Consider the following 7,595-nt stretch of genomic DNA (forward strand, 5'->3'; position numbering starts at 1 on the left):
GAAATACCACTTGGAGCCACCAAATCCAAGAGGAGCGACAGGAGGGGGAGCCACAGGAGCTGAGGACCAACTAGAATCGCAACGAGGTGGAGAAGTTCAACAGCACCATCAAGTAGCATTGCCACCACTAGGAGAGTGGTGACGAGGAGTCTACAATCATGATGTATGCAAAGGGAAAGTAGAAGAATTGTGGCCTCGAGGCAAAGTGTGGTTAGCTAAAAAGTTAGGAGGAACTCTAGCAACCATGCAAGGCATGTTACCCCAATGATTGAGAAATTCCTGGAGGTGGTCCACTTCCAGTGCTACCTTGTTGGCCTAGACCTAGATCTACAACATGACATTATTACAAATGCATGCTTTAGTGTACATAGAAAATTGATATCAAGGAATATGTGAGTGAAAAGAAAAACATTCCTATGTTTCCATAAGGTAAACAAAATCTCCATCCTGAAAGCATGCCAAATCTGGGTAAATTGACGAGGAATCATTGGGGAATCACCTAGAACAATCATGTGCCAAGAAAAGGGTTATAGCCTAAAAGGCTTTAAAAAATCATGTATCCAATACCAATAATTCTAATCACGCCTAGAAAACTAGAAAATATGAAAACATGACTCAAGATGTCCACAAAAAGGACACCGAGGATCAAGAACACTAAGATGTTTGAGTCGGACAATAGGCACCAAGAAAAATGGGCAATCTTAGGCTCAATGATAGCGTCCCAAATAGTATGAAATCAAACCCTCCAAGGATGAGGAGAAGACTGAAGATGCTATCACTGGTTGAGAATATCAACCATAGGGAGATGGGGTGAAATTCATCAATACCCTAAGATGGGATTATAACTAGTGAAGGGTGTGGTAGGATACCACTTCTAGTCTTTCCACCAAGGTCACATAGACTAGATTCCCAACTTGTGACGCAAGTGATTGGGAATGGCAGAGAGCAACAAATCAAAAGTTTGTCGATTTGGATGAGAAAGACAGAACCAAACTTGCATATCCTCCCAAGCTCTAAGACTCATAGAGACCCTCAAGAAGAGGTCCCTAGGAGTCTCGATGCCACATTTGAAAAAATGCAAAGCATTGGCAACTTGAGTCTTAGCTAGAGGAATACCCTAAATGGAAAACAATGGAGACCGCCAAAGGTTCTGTTGATTCAAAGAAAACCCATCACGAAACCCATCACCATCTTAGTGAAGCCATGGCTTACAGCTTCCCAAGCTTTCCAAATGCTCTTGATAACAAAAGAACCTTGGACATGAATAGATTCCCACATAATGAGAAGGGTTTGAAGACAAATCGCCTTCCATGTTAAACTATTGACAGGAAATCTAGAAGAGATATAGTGTCAAATCAACACTTTCCAAGCTTCATCACTAGTGAGAGCACAAATAACCCACTTAGAACAAAGAGCAAGCCCTTGCTTCAGTGTGGACAGAAGGCCAAGACCTCTAGACTCTTTAAGAAGACAATAAAAATCCTAGGCAAGCTTGTGAAAGCCATGATGATCAGAACCAGAAGCCCAAAGAAAGTCATGAAACAAGCATTCGAGCTTGAGGTAGGAGACTTTGGAGGGAGCCCAAAAAGTTTTCAAAACTTGTTTTTGCCGACTGTCACCTATAAAGGGACTTGGATGATGGTCATCAAATATGAGGAAAGGTAGGAGTGGTATTAAAAGTTTGAATTATTTAAAATGCCATCACATATATTGGAAAACACTTACAAGATGGACCAGATAACAAACGATGGATAAGGAGGGAGAAATAGAAAAGAAGTTACACACTTAGAAAGCCTTTTACACATCAACACATCATGGATAGAAACATATATATTTGTGTGTGTGTGTGTGTGTGTGTGTGGGTATATTAAGGAAGACTTGCATAGTATTTTCCCTTGAAATCACAATTAATAAACTAGTATATCCGTACAAGCCAAGTCAATGTCTCTAATTGCTCCAGTATTCATATGGAATATTATTTAGTATGAATATCAATATTTTGGGATTCGTGGTGATGTTTATACAAAGGGAAAAAAAATACATCGGACTATATATAATATATTGATGACAAGAACTATGGGCCCATTTATATATAGCAAATGAGGGTGATAAAATGAAAAGGATAAAGAGGCGGCGACCATTCGAAACATTGATAAAATTAATAAATGATGTGGAGCCATCCATTTGATAGAGGCATGCTTCTAATGGTTCTTTATTCATTTTAAAATATAATTATTTTAATACATATTATATAAAAGGTGGGGAATTATTGAATACATAAAAAATGAAGTATTTTCCTATGATGTTTTATAAAATGAAGAGTTCTCTTATACTATTATGTCTTTCTCATATTATTTATATACATGCTAGAAGAACTATGTGCAGTGATCTTTTCTTCCAAGAATGCTCTTGTAGGAAAAAAAGGGAGGATTGATATTAGATTCAAAGGAAGTCTAACACTTCTTCAAAGGTAAAAGAACTCACAAGATTGATGTTTAGAGGGAGTCTAACACATCTGTATGAAGGAGAAGATAAAGGATATGATTTAGCAAAACTTTTGTGATCTCGATCATAATGATTCAAAGGGAGATAACCATGTTGAGATGGATTCTATAGTGATCAATAAAATGTAGCAATAAAGAGGAATGTGATTCATGAATATACCTCACAACTATGTGATTTTAATGGGCCCACCCCTTGTGTACATCATGAGGAAGTGAGGACTTCCAAATGATGTCACTTGTATTTGCAAAAGTAATTGAAAGTTGACAATCTTACAATAACTTTATCTTCTATTATGATGGATATCTTACGATATCATATAGATCATGATAGATTAGACTTTGCATATTGGATGTTTATATGGTAAGCATTATGAGAATGTGTGTGCACATATGCTACAAAGATTTTTTGAGTACATGGTGAATGTTGTGCAAATTGATGTTCTAGAGGGTCATTACACAATGTACTTGGTGACTATCATGCGAGTTGATGTTCTGGAAGACCTTTACTCATAGTACATGGTGAATATATTGCATCTCAACATTCTAGAAGGCCATTACTCAGAGTATTTGGTGATTATCATTAATATTCTAGGAGGCCAATACTCATGATATTAGATGTGATATCAAACATTTTTGTGTAATTAGTGAATATCATATATTCTAGGAGACCAATACTCTTGATATCAAATGTGATATCAATTTTGTTTTAGTACTTGGTGACTATCGAATAATGATATTTTGGGAGACCAATACTCCGAATATTAGATGTGATAGCAAACCTTATTGAGTAATTGGTGAATACCCGCATGTTGATATTTTGAAAGACCAATACGCATGATATCAAATGTGATATCAAAATGTTAATATCTTTTGATAAAAGATATTCTTATACTACATTGCAGCAATATATGGTCATGTGTTTATCCTCCATAGCTAAGAGGGAGTATTGATGTTTTGTAGCTCTATCCTTAATAGCCAAATATATAAGAGTTTAATTACGATAATGAACTGACTTGTCCATGGAGGGATATGTCTATTCTCTAACTCTCTTATAAATATAAGGGGAGGTTGTAGTAAGAAAATACATACCAATCACAAAAAATCAACAAGGGGCACAAGTTGAGTTCACCAAAATGGTTAGGAGAGAAGCAGAAGCACTTAATGAGGTGTAAATATAAGACTTCCACTTCTCACTAACATTAAAATACAAGAGAAATAGGGACTTCCAAACATAACTCTCAATATAACTCAAGTTAGATTAGAAAAAACTTAAATAGGTTGAAGGAATGTTAATACTAAATCCAAAATATACTAAAGAAGTGCATAAACATGTCCTCTTTCATGCAATGTTAATTAATTCTAGATGTGAAAAATGAATGTAAATTGATCAGTTCATTAATGACAAGAGTAAAATAGATCTGGGAGCTGTGTACGAAATCAACTCAAGTAAGATATGGAAATAGATCTATACTAAGAGATAAAAAAGAAGGGCAGAAAATCTACCTTAAAATATGCAAGGGAGAATATATTTTTTTTCTCCAAAAAATACGGATGTGAAATTGTGACTGAGATTTCTTCTGTAAATCTATGATCAGAACAAAAAAAATAAGAAATCTCAAATCTCTTAGTATAGGTTGACCAAAAGAAAGTCTAGTAGTAGGTTTACAGAATGATGGACATGTTCCTAGAGTACAAAAAGAAAGTCAACCATTATTTTTCTAAAATCCTAGAACTGATACTTTCTAGATCCAAATCCACAGTTGTGATAACCTCTTCCCACACAAAAGAAATAATGGTTTTGTTTTATTGGATGATGGCTTGCCTTGGTCAAACCCTAAATTGATGAATTAAGCTTTAAATTGAAATGTCGATAATAATAAACGAAATGCTAGCATGTATTAGGGTTAAATTTAACAATGGGAAACACAATTACCTTTCTAGATGCAATTGAATTCCATGTGTAATCAAGTACGCACATGTAATAGCCTTAACTTAGAAAAATGAAAAGGAAACCATGGAAGTAAAAACCTCATAAATATAAATGTGTGTGACATGCGTTGGTGAAGAATGACAATACTTGAATGGATAGATGGAAGATCTCCTCCTTAGAAGCCAAGCTTCATTATCACCTTGAAGGAAGAAGCTTGATACAAGAAGAAAATGCTAGATCTTGAAGAATGCTTGAAGGATGCTTGATGTATATGCTTGAAGATGCTTTCTTGAAGTCTCATGTCTGTGTGCATGATTTCTCTTGATTGCTTGTATGATGATGATGGATGAAAATGAAATACCCAAGCCTCTTATTTTCTAGATTTTGGGATTGAAAACAAAGTAGGTCAGTTGGGGAGACAAAATTAAAAAAATTATACACCCAAGACACTTTAGGCATTAGGATTGAAATCCCCAAAGATACAGGTTGACTTGGTCCACCTATACCAATAAAGGTCGACCAAGTCATAGTTTTTACACTACATGTTTTGTGCATTTTTTTCCCCTCACAAGGCAACCCTATACTAACTTATGAGACATTTTCTTTCCAAAACTACTATACCCAAATCAGAGTTTCGATCAAACCATGTAATCATTTGCATAACCCACGGCTTCTCCTCCTATACCTTCAAATTTTAATGGCTTTGTTCAAGGTCTCAATTGAATACCCAAACAACCTACCCCAAAAGTTTATATTAGTGTGCTCAAAGAAACTACATTCAAAATATAGCCTATGTGGGGCACTAGCACTATTTCTCTTCCTCCTCTTTTATTGTTTCCTTTATTGCCCTTTGCTTTTGGTATGGAAATGCATTGAGGGAATAGGTTGAGATAAAATAGAACCTCTTGGTTCTTTAGAGGAAAGGTAATCCAATGCTTTATGTAATAATTATCCCAAGAAAAAGACTCTAGGACATATGATTGGCTTTTATGAAAACTTATTGCATCAAAATCGGCCTCACATTTTGGTTTGTAATATTGTTTTTGTTTTAAGATTTGACTATAGTCTTTGCAATGAAATTTCATCTTAATTGACTAATTGTTATTATAAGATCACAAGTTATTATATCCTAACACAAATTCATTGATTGTATAGATATCACATTCATTGCAATCTCAAGGTTTAGTAGGCTTACATATCTCCTTGAACTTAAACCACAAACAATAACTTACATACAAGTCAGAGCTCACATCTTCATCAAAAGGAAGAGGATTATATACGTTTTATATCAGCCTCAAATTACTAATTCAATAAGAGTAATTTTTTTTGTATAGATTAACTTCTATTATAATAATCTTCCGACAATTAAAAATTATTCAATATGATTACCTATGGTAGACCCATTAAACATTATTTGTAGTATCTAGTCATTATGCACTAGGCCTCACTTCCACAATAACTAAAATGCAACATCTGTAGCTAATAAGCTAGCCATTATTTTCCAACTAATAATAAAATACTCATTATAATACGGTAGACCCATTAGACATTATCTACAATTGCTAGTCATTATGTGCTAATCCTCACTTCACAATAAATATAGGCTGAGGCTAGCAAGAATTTAAAGATTGATTTTCAAATTCAACAAATCAAATTTTTACTAAGCTGCTCAGAAAAGGAAGGTGGTGAGCACAATGTCTAAGGTCCTTTCTTCAAAATTGATGGCTATTCCTAAAGTACGTTACCATTCAAGGTTGATCCCTGGATTCAATATATTACTTCAAGTGGATCTATTTTTTGAATTCAGAAGATTTGCACTCTTTTATATGTCATTTTTGGGGGCTGTTGGATTGTTTGTCATTGCTGGTCTGGATATTGTATTGTATATACTGTCTGGCTATCTAGAGGCGGTCATACTGTTGTTTGTTTCCATTTTTTGTCTGAATATTGTATTGTATATGCTGGTTTTTTACCTTCAGGTCGTCAGCTCTTCTCAACAGTCTGTTGCCATTTTATTTATTGTAATCTTTCAATAAATTTTTCCAATTAAAAATTGCAACATAGCCAAACCATATATTTACCCAAATGGATCACGGTCATAGATGAAATTTCCTGCTCATATTTGTAAGAAGTGGCTGTACCATGAAACATATTATAAATTCTTTCAACTGTGGAATTCAGAATATTCATCTGAAAAATAAGAGCAACTAACTTATATGATTTATAATTTCTACTTCGGATAAGAAACTTGCACTGGATGCTAGGATTAATAGGCAACATTTTTGACAAATGGTATTTAACTTTGATAATACTCTACCAGAATAAAGTTTTTTTTGGAAACACTGAAAACATGTATAATTAAGGAAGATGTTATAATCCATGGAACCGGAAACTGCAAAAGATTGCAATATTTCTCTGCATAGCCAACCTAGAAAACTCCAGATTTAGCTTTCCCTGGGGCTACCAAGTGAGCAATTATAATTTTGCAAAGAAACAGCTGCACAGGTTTGGGTTCATAAAGTTGTCATGACTGAATCTAGCCAATTATAATGCTTCTGCAGTTATAAATATTCTCAGCTTTGACCATGCTTGTAACTCCTCAATTCTCTACAATATAGAGAATGTCAAATGTAGCATGATATTGGTGTTGTTAAACATAACTGTGTCTCTATTGGTTTTGATGTGGCACTGAGGGAGAAGATTAAAAGAATTTCTCTGTGTTTACTGCCCAAAGTATTGGAAAAATAGAACAGCAGTAAAAAAAAGAAGAGAAGAAAGAACTTTTAGCTTGTAATTTGATTGAATAATAGATGCCAATTTATACAATAGCTTGACTCAACAACATTCCTAAATGATTGCTAATTAGATTGACAACAAACTACTCATGATTGACAGCACACACATAAACTTGACACTAACTGAAACTTATGGATCCCTAACTCAACACATCTACAATAAGAACTTGATTCAAACTAAAACTCTTTGATTCAATCCTAAACTAAACTTGTGTTGTCAGCAACTTAGCAAGGCTTTCCATCTGTGCAACAATTATTATTGACTACGGTTGGAGCATTAACTCCAACACCCCCACTTAATGTGACTACTAAAGGAAACATTATCTAGAAATTATACTTTGAAAATATGTCATAGAGGAATAAGAC

This window comes from Cupressus sempervirens, chromosome 11 (genome assembly GCF_028749045.1).
Source record: "Cupressus sempervirens isolate cs-2001-9-10 chromosome 11, ASM2874904v1, whole genome shotgun sequence".
NCBI classification, from domain to species: domain Eukaryota; kingdom Viridiplantae; phylum Streptophyta; class Pinopsida; order Cupressales; family Cupressaceae; genus Cupressus; species Cupressus sempervirens.